At 35.7% G+C, this 14,760-nt stretch overlaps 1 long non-coding RNA gene across 1 annotated transcript in view; it reads right to left on the reverse strand.

Moving 5' to 3' along the window:
• The window catches only part of LOC122237967, a 51,053-nt gene that overhangs the window by 12,614 nt on the left and 23,679 nt on the right, over positions 1–14,760 (reverse strand). Inside the window, exons 5-7 of the long non-coding RNA XR_006216807.1 lie at positions 5,095–5,159; positions 2,627–2,664; positions 1,104–1,196 (exon numbers count right to left, since the gene is read on the reverse strand). This is a non-coding gene — a long non-coding RNA (uncharacterized LOC122237967). The remainder of the gene's footprint in view (positions 1–1,103; positions 1,197–2,626; positions 2,665–5,094; positions 5,160–14,760) is intronic.

Below are 14,760 nucleotides of genomic sequence, written 5' to 3' on the forward strand. Positions count from 1 at the left end.
GTTTGATTTCTCCTCTGAAAGATCCACAAGCAGCATGAGGAAATAAACGTAGGCTTGCGGAGACCCACTGGGGACTTTTTTTCTGTTTGGTCAGTCATTTCTCTTGTTGGCATATGGCACTACATGTGTGAATTTATTGCTTTGTTGTTGTTGTTTTTTTCTTTTCTCTGGATATCCTCATTACATGAGAAAATGTAATAAAAACCTTTGTTTTCCTGAGAATAGTCCTATCCTTCACTTTCAACAGCACCTGAGGGCTCTTCAAACATTCTAAAGGAAAACTTACAGCCCAACAGATTTCCGAGCTCACACATCCCCACAACACATAGTGGCCACAGAAGACAAATATTTCTTGGTATGAATTACATCCAACAATTCATTTACAACAGCATGCCTAATGAGGCAAAACAGTCAACACGGACAAAGAAAACCCCATGCCACAAGGTGCCAGAAACATGGTTCTACATAAGTAATTCTTCTTTATAATCCACTGACAATATGTAAGTAATCTCCTCAATCACCACACAAACAAAACTGAAACATTAAATTCTAGAAATTGCATAAAAATGAAAAATTATAATATTATAATTTAACAGGAATTGATAACCAAAAGGAGGAGCTAAAAAGAATGTTCCATATTCAATTATTTTTTCAGTTAGCAAGAATTTAAAATAGCCTATATAATGACTGGATATTTAAAAAGACTCTCTTTGAAATGATTATCAGTCAATTCTTTCTTGATTTGAACTACAGGTTAAATCCACAGAAAGACTGAAGATGAAATAGCGTGTACAGTTTACGTAGTTTAAACATCTGTAACACTACACAAAGGAAAAGGAGAATAAGAAAAAAGTAGCAAGACTAAAGAAGTACTAATAGAAATGAGGCAAAATATTTCACTGTAGTTGACTAAGCTTTTTGGTTTGGGGTTTCAGGCTTTTTAAGGCTAATCTTCAGTAGCAATCTAAAACATCTGTGTATCACCATTTTCCCAACTCAAAGGGAATCATAAACAAATTGACTGCAACAGTACATTGGGTTGGACTACCATAACAAAATACCATACACTGAGTGACTTAAACAACAGAAATTTATTTTCTCACATTTCTGAAGGCTCTGAAGTCCAAAATCAAGATGTGGGCCGATTGGGTTCCTGGTGAGAGATCTCTTCCTGGCTTGCAGATGCTGACTTCTCACTGTCCTCACACAGTAGAGAGAGGGGAGGCAAACTCTCAGGTGTTTCTTCTTATATGGGTACCAATCCCATCATGAAGGCTTCACCCTCATGAACTCATCTAAACCTAATTACTTCCCAAATGCCCTATCTTCAAATAGCATCATATCAGGGGTTATGACTTCAACATATGAACTGGGGTGAAAGGGGGACACAATTCAGTCTATATCAAGCAGCAACAGTTGCTCTCTTCCCACCACACACACACACACACACACACACACACACACACACTCACACTACAGGCACAGCTCCAGGAAAAACGACTAGAGTTTATCTTTCCTACCATCATCATCACCCCGCAAGGTGTGTAGGCCCTTATCTTCCTTCTCCTGTCTTTACAGGGGTCTTAGGCTGCTGCAACAGTGTAAGTTAAGGGGGTTTGTGGAAGATCTTGAGGCACAGATGGGCAACACTCCATCTGGTCAGTCATCAAAAAAGTTCTAAAGATCACGGAGTGAAAAATATATTCACGGGACATAGATTGGAAAAACAGCCAGTCTACTTAGTCCCTGGGCACAAGAAATGGACAGTATTTGGAGGCAAGAGTACAACATAAGGAAATAATCAGAAACACAGGCAAAGAATTATGTACCAGGATGTTCATAGAAGCATTATTTAAAATTGCAGAACAGGAAAAAAAAATTGGACTCAAACCAAATAGCTCAAAATAGGGGATGGCTAAATAAGATGGACTATTAAACAGATATTAAATATTATGTTTTCAAGATATATTTAATTAAATGGAAAAACACATATGATATACCGTAAAGTTAAAAAACATGCACAGCTATATACATAGTATGTTTTAAATCAGTGTCAAAAATGCTATATTCAAAATAAGCTGAGACTTGTGAAAAATACTTAGAACAATATAAGGTATCCATCATGTTTTAGGCAATGAGAAAAGAAAAGGCAGGAAAAGAAGAACCCTACTTCTTGAGGAAGAGAGCAATTGGCTAACAGACAATAGATTTTTTTTTCTCCAGCAAAGGAAACGATCTACAAGTTCTAAAAATAGAATATACAGTGAAAACATAAATTTCAACCCAAAGTGATAAGAAAGGCTAGTCCATAGGCTAGATAAGGGGAAAAATCATATCCGTTTTTGTGTACCATCACATCTATAACACCTGGTACATTGGCACATAGTAGCATCTCAGTTAAAATTGTGACAAAAAATGAAATATAGAAGTGAATACACACTAAGAAATACCCAAAATTGTGGTTATCAGTAGCTGGGGTTTGGGGGAAACACAAAGGTTTTAGTTAATTTCTTACAAGATTAACAAGTTCTGGGACTCTAATGTAGAACATGATGATTATAGCTAATAATACTTTGTATTATTTATATATATATTTATATTTATATTATTATAGTTAATTATATACCTTAAAGTTGATGAAAGAGTAGATCTTAAGTGTTCCCACTACAAAAAAGAAATAGTAACTATGTCACAGGACAGACGTATTAGCCAATACTATGGTGATAATCATTTTGCAATATATAAGTGTATTAAACCAACACCCTGTATACCTTAAACTTACACAATGTTATAAGTGAACTACATCTCAAGTATGTTTAATTTCTTAAATATTTTTTTAAAAAAGGATTAAGGAATTTATAAAAAAAATTTCAGGGATATCTCAAGTTGCTCAAAAAATGTACAAGTATGTCTTCAGTATTTGTAGATAAGTTTCAAAAGGTCAACGAATCTCCTGAGTGGTTTCAGAAGAGTGTGTAGAGAAAATTTTCCAATAATTTATCATGGAAATTAAAATTGATGTATTTGATACATTCAATCCTAATGCCTAAGGAGATTTTAGAGCAGGTTGCCATATAGATGATTGGTCAGAAAGGATTTAGGTGTTTAATGTTAAAATAATTACAAATCCTTTTATCCATATGTGACCAAACAGAATTCAGCCTCCACTGGTAATTGTATTTCATTATTTAGTAAAAAAAGAAAAAAATAAGAAAAAATTTTTAAAACAAAAGAACAAAAATAGGCAACCACTGAAGATTTTTGAACAGGAACTTCACTTTGAGAAGATTAGTCAGTTCTGTACCTAATACACTGGAAATTGAAGAGACTGGAGGCCTAAAGATCAAGCATATGACAAACTGGGATATTCTAGGAAAAAGCAGTAATAGAACAAGAAATACAAATTAAAGTTTAAAAAGAGGGGATTAAGAGTAGAGATGTAAAGGGAAAAGCAGAGGAACAACTGACCTAGCTGAAGACAGGAAATGGAGAAAATCATAGACAATGCCAAGGTCTCAAAATTTGATGGCTAAGTGAATAGAAAGAAGAATGTAGGGTTTCCTAACATAGAGTGAGGTGGTGCTTAAAATTCAGTTATTGATGAGAATACGTTGGAACTGTCAATCAAATAGGGCAGCAAGCTCAGGCACCCGCCCCTCTGGAGGAAAAAAAAAGGGCACATCTGAGAGAGTTCGGCACCTGAGCAGGTGATACCGCTGTCCTCCTCCCCCCCCCCCGCACCCTCTCCCCAACCAAGAGGGAGCCCGTGGGGCCAGGTGGAGCAGGCCCTCTGCTGTGACTGATGGTGGCAATAATGGGTTCATATGTTCTACCAAAGGCAAAAGTCCATTTAGTTTTGAGTGTAGTCCACCTCTCCCAACTGATTCCTCTTTTTCCATTTTTTACTTATGCTAAAAGACCTATCAACAACTAAAGCAGTTTCTCTCTAGAGACTGCTGCATAACACAAAATTTTAGAGATTTTTTTCAGTATTCTGTATATAAGAATAACAGAAAGATGTGCTGTAGAAATATTTCTATCAGAAATAGTAAAAAAAAAAATTGGTTTGCCATTTAAATGTATATGCTTCAGTTATTTGGGAAATTTACTGACATGAAACATATCTTGTTTGGGCAATGCTGGGAAAATGAGGTGTTGCTGTCTTGGTTTAGCAATATTAAATCACAGATTATATCTAGACAGTGAAGTGATTGAGAAGTAATTTTGGTTTCCTCTTCAGAAAGGGGGATCAGAGAGATTTTTTTTAATAACAATCATCAAGTACAGTAATGGCAAACACTTTGAAAAATATTGAGTGTTGCAAGCAATTTATTATGCCTATGACATTTTTTAAAAGATAATCAGTCAATATTGCAATCTTAAATATAAACTTGCAGAGTGCTAAATCCTCTTCCAAACTAAACTTCAAAACCCTCAAAGATGATTGTCTATAATAAACAAGACAGAGTAGTTTACTTATGGCCCAATGTTAGACTTTGAAGTTCACTTTTAAAGAATGTATTTGGAAATAGTTCTCCAAAAGAATGTTAATTATGAGAATGAAAGGAAATTTAAATCCTTTAAAATTTTATTTTTCAATCTCTCTGAGAAATGCTTCAATGCCTCCTTTGATATGATTCATATCACCCCTTTAAAAGACACAACAACAATAAAAACCTCTTTAAAATTAGCAACTCAAAAATTCTAACATTTCATAATGTATGTTCACTTCACAATCATAATACCATGATTGTAAGGATGTGCCACAAAGAAAGGAAAAAAAATACTGCTATACAAGTTATAAAAGAATGTTTTCTGTAACTCAGAACTTGAACTACATACTTATTGAAAGGGCTTTTTTTTTTAATTTTTTTAAATGTTTATTTTTGAGAGAGACAGAGTGTGAGCGGGGGAGGGGCAGAGAGAGAGAGAGAGACATAGAATCCAAAGCAGGTTCCAGGCTCTGAACTGTCAGCACAGAGCCTGATGCGGGGCTCGAACCCATGAACCGCCAGATCATGAACCAGACCAAAGCTGGACGCTCAACCAACTGAGCCACCCAGGCACCCCTTGAAAGGGCTTTTCAATACTTACTAATCTTAGTAAGTTTAGTTAAGTTTTTTTTTTCCTTAGATTTTTATCTTGTGTCATTCTTGAGTCTATATAAACAAATATAAACAAAACAAGTTGGTTAGGGTATTCCTAAAGCTTACTCATGTCCTAAGTCCAACATTTCCAAATATTTTCAACTAGACTCATGGGTGACCATGTTTTCCCACATGGTATTATCATCTATGCCATCATGTCTCTGCAATTTTATTCCAAGTTGCTGACTTTCATTCCGTAGGTCTTCTTTTTTTTTTTTATTGTTCATTATTTTGAGAGAGAGAGAGTGCACACACGTGTGAGCAGGGTGGGGCAGATCAAGAGAAAGAGAGCAAAAGAGAATCCCAAGCAGGCTCCACACTGCCAGTGCGGAAACCCATGCGGGGCTTGATCTGACAAACCATGAGATCATGACCTGAGCCAAAATCAAGAGTCCGATGCTCAACTGACTGAACCACCCAAGTCCCCCTATTCTTCTGGTTTTTATGTGTGTGAACAAACAATGACAACTATATCAGAACCACAAGACACAACCCATTTCCAGAAATGCTAAAATGTAAAATGAGATGTAAATGGTAGAATCTTTGAAATATGATGTATCTTAAGAACTAAGATATACTAAAGAAATTTGCTTTTCAGATCTAAGCACCCCCGCCCTCCCACTCCAGGGAAGCAGAGTTGACACACTGTTACATTAGTTTCAGGTGTACAACATAGTGACTGGACAACTCTATCTATTATGCTGTGCTTACCATTCAGCTCTAATTACTTGTAGGCTCTTGGAATTTCTGCACTGTTCATCTTAAATTGTAAATCTGACATTTGAAAAGTGTTAACTTCACTTCAAAGGATTAATTTAGAACTTTAAAAAAGTAAACAGTGGCCTTCCTGCTGCTTCTTTTACTGTAGTAGTGATGTCAGCCCCCACAAAGGAGCCAGCACTGACTGGCATCTTTACCAGCTACAGCAAAACCATCTACTTACTGACACCTTAGGAGCTATTAAATTTACACAGAACTGAACTCATCCTATTCCCATAGCCCCAGGATTAAAAAAAAAAATCCTTGCTTCTCAGAGGTTATAAATAAATCTAGGAGAGATGGTGTTTTTGTTGGGGTTGTTTGCTTGTTTTGAGAAAATATTGTCTTCTTATTTCAAGTTATGGACTGATTCCTGGAAATTAGATTCAAAATTTTTGAGACTACAAACACTGAGTCAAGCAATACTCTTGAAGTAAACACCCTAGCAGTCAGACTAGTATGATACATATGATTAAGGCATTGTGGTGCTGACTTTTGTAAGTTTATACCTAAATCAGAGAAAATCAGCTACAAGATGAATCTAAACAAATAGTATGCCTAAATATATTATGTACACTGAAATTTTAGTTTTTCAGATTTCAAAATTACTCAGGTCAGCTTTGAGATTTTTTTTTAACTTACCAAATATCTCATAAAGTAGGAAACACAGAAATGGCAAAAGGTTTTGAGAATTTCAATGTAAAATGTTTTTAAATGCTAGACTCTGATCCATTTGCCACTGGGAAAAATCACATCATTTGCAACTAGATTTTGAATAAGGAAGATTAGGAAAAAAGGAAAGAGCAAACAATACATTTTACTAGGCATTTTTCTTCATGCATATGTTTATTATTTCTTTAAGAAACATAAGTCTTATCAAACTTTAGTTAAAAGCATGAAAGAAAAGCAACCTAAAATGGGTCAACTGAAAACACATATAATAACTACAAAACACTAAAAATAAAATTACATTAATGTGTACTTTTAGTTCAAATAAGAAAATAATTTAGCCTGAGATGATATTCAAAGTATATAATAACTGCCGGGCACGGACCCAAATCAATTAGAACGACACTGTTGTCAACAAGGACAACCATACATCCATCCAATCAACTGGATACCAAGCCAGCAAGTCAGTATGAGGTGTGCTCCACAAATTGTTCAACATCTCAATCTATGAAAAAAATAATGAAACATTTCTATTACTTGTTTTACTTACTAGAAGAGTTCTGTATTTTCTTGTACTAAACAGCTAATGTGGAGGAAAAAATATCTTGATTTTGTTTATTTAGAAAAAAATTGTGCACTTTTTCCATTGATAGGAAAGAGATAATAGAGATATGGAGGCCAGTTACTTGAATTACTAGAGATGACAGAAGGATCTGACAGAGGGAGAAAAAAGGAATTCAGAAAACTGACAACAAAGAAGAAAGATGGCCAAGGAGAAATTTCTAGTAGTCAACACGGCCAGAGGACTTTTAAGAACTAATGCCCTGGGGGTGCCTGGGTGGCTCAGTTGGTTGAGCTTCTGACTCTTGGTTTCAGCTCAGGTCATGATCTCCTGGTTTGTGAGTTCGAGCCCCATGTAGAGCTCTGCACTGACAGTGCAGAGTCTACTTGGATTCTCTCTCTTTTCCTCTCTTTCTGCCCCTCCCCCCAATACTCTGTCTTTCTCTCTATCTTTATCTCTCTGTCTCCCCTCCTTGTGTGTGCACACTCGCTCTCTCAAAATAAATAAACTTAAAAAAAAAACTACTGGCCTGATTTAATTTGCTTTTTTAATTCTTTCTGTCTTTAATCCTCCTATATTAACCATCAAACCTAAGCCACTTACATATATACCCTTGTTGTACTATAGCTTGAGGAAACTAAAAACCAAGGTTGAGTCCTACACTTAAGAGAGAAGCAGAGTAGAAAAAGGACAGAATCTAAAGAAAATTATAGGAATTGAGAAATATACAAGAGCAGTAATTTAGAGCAGACTAGAAATTATCCCACCCAAACCAAGAATCAGTAGAGATATTGAGCAAGGCAGTATGCCTCTCACAATACTTAAAATGGGAATTCATCTATTACATTTGGATATAGAAAAAAATAAATGTAGGTGATATCAGAAAGCTGGAGTACTTGGGACACCTTTGCTTCACTACATAACATTTTACTATATAATAATGGTTGTCATTAGTTTCTTCTCAGCGTCGAAGAATGTGAAAAACTATTTTAGAATAGGTATATTGGGGCTCCTGGGTGGCTCAGTCAGTTGAACCTCTGACTCTTGATTTCCGCTCATGATCCCAGGGTCAAGCCCCACATTGGGCTCTACACTGACTGTGTAGAGCCTGCTTGAGATTATCTCTCTCTCTCCCTCTGCCCCTCTCTTCGGCTCACATTCTCTCTCTCTCTGAAATAAATAAATAAATTAAAAAGTTCAGAATAGGTAGATTTATGAATTACTTGGTATAAATGTTGCTTTTCTTATTTCTATTCTTTCAGAAAAATACACTTCTAAATTAAAAAGTTCAGAATAGGTAGATTTATGAATTACTTGGTATAAATGTTGCTTTTCTTATTTCTATTCTTTCAGAAAAATACACTTCTAAATTACCCATATCTTTGACTCATTGTTTTCCATCATGTTTTATCATTTCACAATATGAAATGTTTCCATCAAAAAAACCTCAAAAAAACCTTCTCTCTCATCCTAAAAAACACAGACAAATAAATCAGTGCTATTCTCACTCAAATGCATGGATAGGGTGTCACATTATTTATGGACCATTTGGATGGAAATACAGAAAAAGAACATTCTTAATGTCAGTTAAGCATAATCACTCGTATGGACCATAAATGACACTGAAACCAGTTGCTTTGTCAATGTTTGTGTAGGAGATGTCTTGGAAATCAGCCAACGTTTTAAGGCCCACCTGTGTCAAATCAGACCCTGGGAATTGGTCTAGAGGTAACAATTATGCAATGCAGATAAAATTTTTATTTACTTCTTACAATTCTATTCTTCATCTAAATATCTGACATAAAAAATCCTGGAATATTGCTATTTAGAATATTTGAGTGAAGTAAGCAAGTTAAGACAAAAGATTGAAGGAAATTATGAAACTCCACATCAGATGAGGTCTTTGATTTTTGTGAGGTAATATATTTGCCAATAAAATAGCCTGGAATGCAAGAATTAAGTAGAACAAAAGAAGAATAGAATAAATGCAACAAAGTTGAAGAACTGAAGAGTCCTTCATAGGTATAACTTCAATCACTGCTGTTTTAGAGGACAAGCAATAAACTCAAGACAGAAAACAAAGTAGATTTTAGTCTCTATATGGATGTTAACAGCTTGGTATCCATGAAAAAGTGATATATACAAATAGGGAGGTACCTGACTTTCAACTAATCCTAAAACAATTCAATTTAGCAAAACTGTACTGGTAGAGGCCATTTTATAATTGATTTTTTGTGTATTGATTTTGTGTCGTATAAGTTTGCAAAATCCACTTATTAGTTTGAATAAGTTTTTGTAGATTCAATTGGATCTTCTATGGAGACAATCTTGCCATTTGTCAATAAAGACAATTTTACCTCTTTCTTCTCATTCTGCAGGCCTCTGGATTTGAGGAGGGTTTTTTTCTCCCTTTATTGTGCTGTCTAGAACCTACAATATTGAATGTAAGTGGTGAAAGCAGACAACCTTCACTTTTTCCTGATCTTAGAGAAGAAAATACCCAGTCTTTCATCATGGAATATAATTTTAATTATAAGTTTTTTAATAATTCTTTAGCAGGTTAAGGAAGTTCTCTTTTATTCCTAGCTTTCTGAAAGATTGGACATTGGATTTTGTCAAATGTTTTTCTGCATATATTGAGCTTATCTTTGGTTATTACATTGAGAGATTTTCAAATGTTAAACTAACCTTGCATTCCTGGGTTTATCTTGGTCATGACATAGTATCACTTCTTTATATTGCTGTAATTGATTTTTTAAAATTTTCTTTGATAGTTTATGTCTTTCAAGAAATTTTTCTACATCAATTAAGTTATCTTAATTATTAACATGAAATTATACATAATATTCCTCTATTATCTTTCTTTATTGAGATAAAAATGACATAACACTGTATTAGTTTTAGGTTTACAACATAATGATTTAATATATGCATATATTCATGCATATGAATGACCACCACAATAAGCTTAATTAACGTTTATCACCATACCTAGGTACAATTTTTCTCTTGTGATGAGAACTTTTAAGATTTACTCTCAGCAACTTTCAAATAAACAGTATAGTATTATTAACTACAGTCACCATGCTATACATTACATCCCCAGGGCTTATATATAACTAGTTTATACCTTTTAACCACTTCCAACTATTCCACCCCCCCCCAACATCTGGCAACCACCAATCTTTTCTCTATATTTATGGATTTAGTTTAGGGGGGTTTTTGTTTTGCTTTTTAGATTCCTCATATAAATTAAATCATACAGTGTATGTCTTTCTCTGCCAGTCTTATTTCACTTAGCATAATGCCTTCATGGTCCATCTATGTTGTTGCAAATGACAAGATTTCATTATTTTTTATGGTTGAGTAATATTCCATTACTACATAATGTATAGTACTACATAATGCTATATATATATATATATATATATGTGTATATATATATATATATATATACACACACACACACACATATATATATAGCATTATGTAGTATATATATATATATATATATATATGTGCACATACATATAGAGACATATACACTACATCTTCTTTATTCATCCTTCCATAGACACTTAGGAAGTTTCCATATATTCCATAATGCTACAATGAACACAGGGGTGCATATATCTTTTCAAGTTGGTGTTTTCATCTCTTTTGGATATATACCCAGAGATTAGAACTGCTGGATCATATGGCAGTTCTATTTTCAATATTTTGAGGAACTTCCACACTATTCTCCAAAATGGTTTCACCAATTTACATTCCCACCAACAATGCCTGAGGGTTCCCTTTTTGCCACATCCTTGCTAGCATTTGTTATTTCCTGTCTTTTTGATAACAACCACTGTAACAAGTGTGAGGTCACTGTGGTTTTGGTTCACATTTTCCTCATTATTAATGATGTTGAGCACCTTTTCATTACCTGTTGTCCATTTATATGTCTTCTTCCCTATTATCCTTTTAAATATCTGTATAATCTGTAGTGATGTCACTTCTCTTATTCCTGACATTTACAATATGTGTCTCCTCTCTTTTTTTTTTTTTTCTAACCAGTCTGACTAGACTGCTCCATAGCAGTTTGAAACCTCAATACCACTATCAGATTGGCCTCTCCAGATCTAATAATCTAGCACTGACAGCTGGATTTCCTTGACCTATCACCTCCTTCACCAACCAAACCTAGGGTCCAATGAACGGATGAGTAATAAGCCTGTGGTGATCAGGTAGCCAGATCCTGTTGGCCTAATCCATTAGACTGAGTGTCTGGCTCTATCTCCCTCTCTACTTTCTGTCAGATTAACTGGCCTAGAATTCCAGCCCCACGTTTACCCTATTTCACACCACTCCTACACAAACTGTAGAATTGGGATGCTATTTTGAACTTCAGCAAGTCACAAGGGTTCCTTAGTCCTTTGCCTCAATTATGATAAGCCCTCTTCTTTACCTGATTACTACACTCTGAACTTGTCCGCCTCTGGCAGAGGATATGGGAAGATGTGGAGGCATGCACTCTGATTTTCCTGACTTCCAAAAATTGCTATTTAATATTCTTTATTGCTACTCTGATGTAGGAAACAAAGGCAGACGAAAAAAAATTAAATTTCCTTACAACTGGCAGCCCCTTGACAAACCCTTGAGGCAGGCAGACTGATTTTCCTTTGAGAGCTCAGCTGCCTCCATGTTGGCACTTTGCTAAGGGCAAAGGGCAATTTTTTTAAATTTATTTTTGAAAAGAAGCATGAGTGAGGAAGGGACAGGGAGAGAGGGGGACAGAAGATCCCAAGCGGGCTATGCTCTGAGAGCAGCAAGCCTGAGGTGGGGCTCAAACTCACAGACTGTGAGATCATGACCTGAGCCTGAGCTGAAGTCGGATGCTCAACCCACTGAGCCACCCAGATGCCCCAAAAGGCAATCCTAACCAGACCCCCCAGGATCCTGTGAGTCTTCTTTAGCATATGAAAATCCCTTTGGAAATTTCCTTTATCTCTACCTCCTCAAGGTACATGTTAGCAATCATCCTACAAACATATTGCCCACTAATAAACATCTGAAGGGACTCATGACTAAGGTTTTACTACAGTAATAAATGACCTTATCTTAACAACAGCTAGCCCCTCAAGTTTCCCCTTGTTTCCAAATTCCTTAGAGACTTACACTATCCCTAACCCACTCCCAACCTGAAAGTACATAATCAGTCACCAGTCACAACCCCAGTGCGCGCTCTTTCTGCCCACAGGTCATGTCCCCTATGCTTTAATGAAACCTCCTTTTTGCACTGAAGACGTCTCAAGAATTCTTTCTTGGCCATGGGCTTTGAACCTCACCTCTCCAAACCGCACTAATTCTCCATATATAATACATAAAATCCATACAATTTTCCATTTACTGATGGAACTTGTATGCTTCCATGGACCAGACAATACATGGGGGTCAGCTTGCCAAAGCTGCTTCTCCTGCATTTTCCTCCTTGCCTCACTGCTGTCCCAGGATATGTCATACCTATGCCCATCCAAATTTAATACGGCTATTATCCTGCCATTTAAAAGAACTCTTTATTAGCCTCAATACATACTGAATAAAGTCCAAACAACTTGCTCCAAATTGAAGTCTCTCAACAATCTGGTCTCAAGCTTCTTTTTTCAATTATCTATCACTATCTAACAAAGCTGATCATTGAGCTGCTCCTGAAATATTACTGCCTTCTCTGTATCTTTGAGGTTTCAGCTGACAATTCTTTCTTAAGCAAGCATAACCAACCACCTCCCCTTCTTACATTAAAATTATATTCAGAAGCGGTGGGAGGTTCAGTTGGTTATAAGCATCTGACTCCAGCTCAGGTCATGGTCTCACAGTTCCTGAGCTTGAGCCCTGCATGGGCTGAGCTCAAGCCCCACTTTGGGTGAGCCCTGCTTCTCTCTCTCTCTCGCCCTCACTTAACTTGTACCTTCTCTCTCAAAAATAAATAAATAAGTAAATAAATATACAAATAATAACATTATAATCCTATTTCAAGACCCAATTTAAATCCTACCTTCCCTCCAAAGTGATTGACTTAAGGGTATCCTCCTGGTCTGAGGCAACCACAGAATGGCAGGTAATAGAAGCTACACTTAAAAGAAAGTTTCCCAAGGGTGTGATCTCAAACACCATAGACTACAAGGCCTCTTGAGAACCAAGTCATAAAGAAAATATCCTTATCCTTTATCCAAGAGGCCTTATAGACTTTTCTCCTTTATCAGACAAGAAATAGCTGTTAGTATGGCCAAAAAGCATTGTTTACATTACCCTAAATTCCCTTTTTTAATTAGTGATGGCAAGATCAGAAGCAGTGCAAATGAAAATGGCATAAAGACACAGCCTGTCACTTTTAGAAGTGTTAATGAATGCCCTGTGGATTTTTTTTTTTTTTAATTTCATGAGAACAGACAAGGAAATGTCTCCATAAAACTGTCGATTCTCAGGGAAAAGTGTTAATGTTATGTAAATTAAAATTTGAAAGTCTACTTAACTGAAATCAGCAACACCAAGGGCTGGGCATATGGAAAACACAATTCCTCTGTCCAATCTGCTGAGAGCTCTACATTATCTGTAGCTTTGCCATTTTAGGAATTGTTCCCATTTTATGTTACTATGTAAGCAAGGAGATCTAATTGACTTCAAAGAGATTTTTCCCTGGTTGGGAACTGGTGGGGTGAGGGTGTGTCAGGGAGCAGAAGACAAACCTGATTTCTCTCTGAGAAAATTTCATAAAGCCTAAAGAATTCTTGAGAAATGGAAGTAATTACACTGCCCTGCATGCCCAGAAGACACTTTTCATCCACTGTGATTTCTAAATTTTTCCATAAGGTAAATAGAATTTTTGTTAAAGTTTGAAATGAACTTTTGGGGGGGATTTGGTTATCAATATTAAAAGATAAATATAGCATTCCTACTCTTTCTTTATTTTATTTAAATGTTAAAAAGGCAGTTATATTCCCATTCTTTTTCTCATTCCTTACCAGCTTCAGGCAAAAATGTTACCCTCCGGTAGCACAGTTAAAATAAATCATGAAATTATTAGTCATAGTGCATATAATATTTATAAATTTTTAGCTTGACATTAGCTAAGAAAAAGTCTGAGGCTTTCCAACCCGGAAAAGATAGATTGCTCTGTTAAGAATTAATAGATACAGATTATGGATATATAATTGCTTTGGATGACCAGCTACAACAGTGAAGAAAATCTAAGAAGGGTAGGATTATTTTACATAAAGAAATGTAAGATCAGTAGTTTGAGCTAAAACAACAACTTTTTTATTTACTTGGAATAATATTTGCTATACAGAGCGATTCACCACTTTTCAGAAGTACACATCACAGTTTAATTTATTCCAGAAATAGCTAGTGAGCAGGTGCCCTTTGTTCAAGGAGCTGTGCAACTTATTGAGAAACAGAGTCACAGCGCTTGACCTCAAAGAGCTCTGTCCAACAACGAAGACGACAATCTAATATCAGCTGCAGTGCAAAATAATACATGCTGTGATAAAAGCTATTTACAAAATACTATGGAGAAGGGGAAAGCAAACAGTTGGGAAGCTGTAGTGGTGAATGTAATGGGTGTTTGAAGAAAATTTCATA

Source organism: Panthera tigris, chromosome B1, assembly GCF_018350195.1.
Source record: "Panthera tigris isolate Pti1 chromosome B1, P.tigris_Pti1_mat1.1, whole genome shotgun sequence".
In the NCBI taxonomy this organism is placed as follows: domain Eukaryota; kingdom Metazoa; phylum Chordata; class Mammalia; order Carnivora; family Felidae; genus Panthera; species Panthera tigris.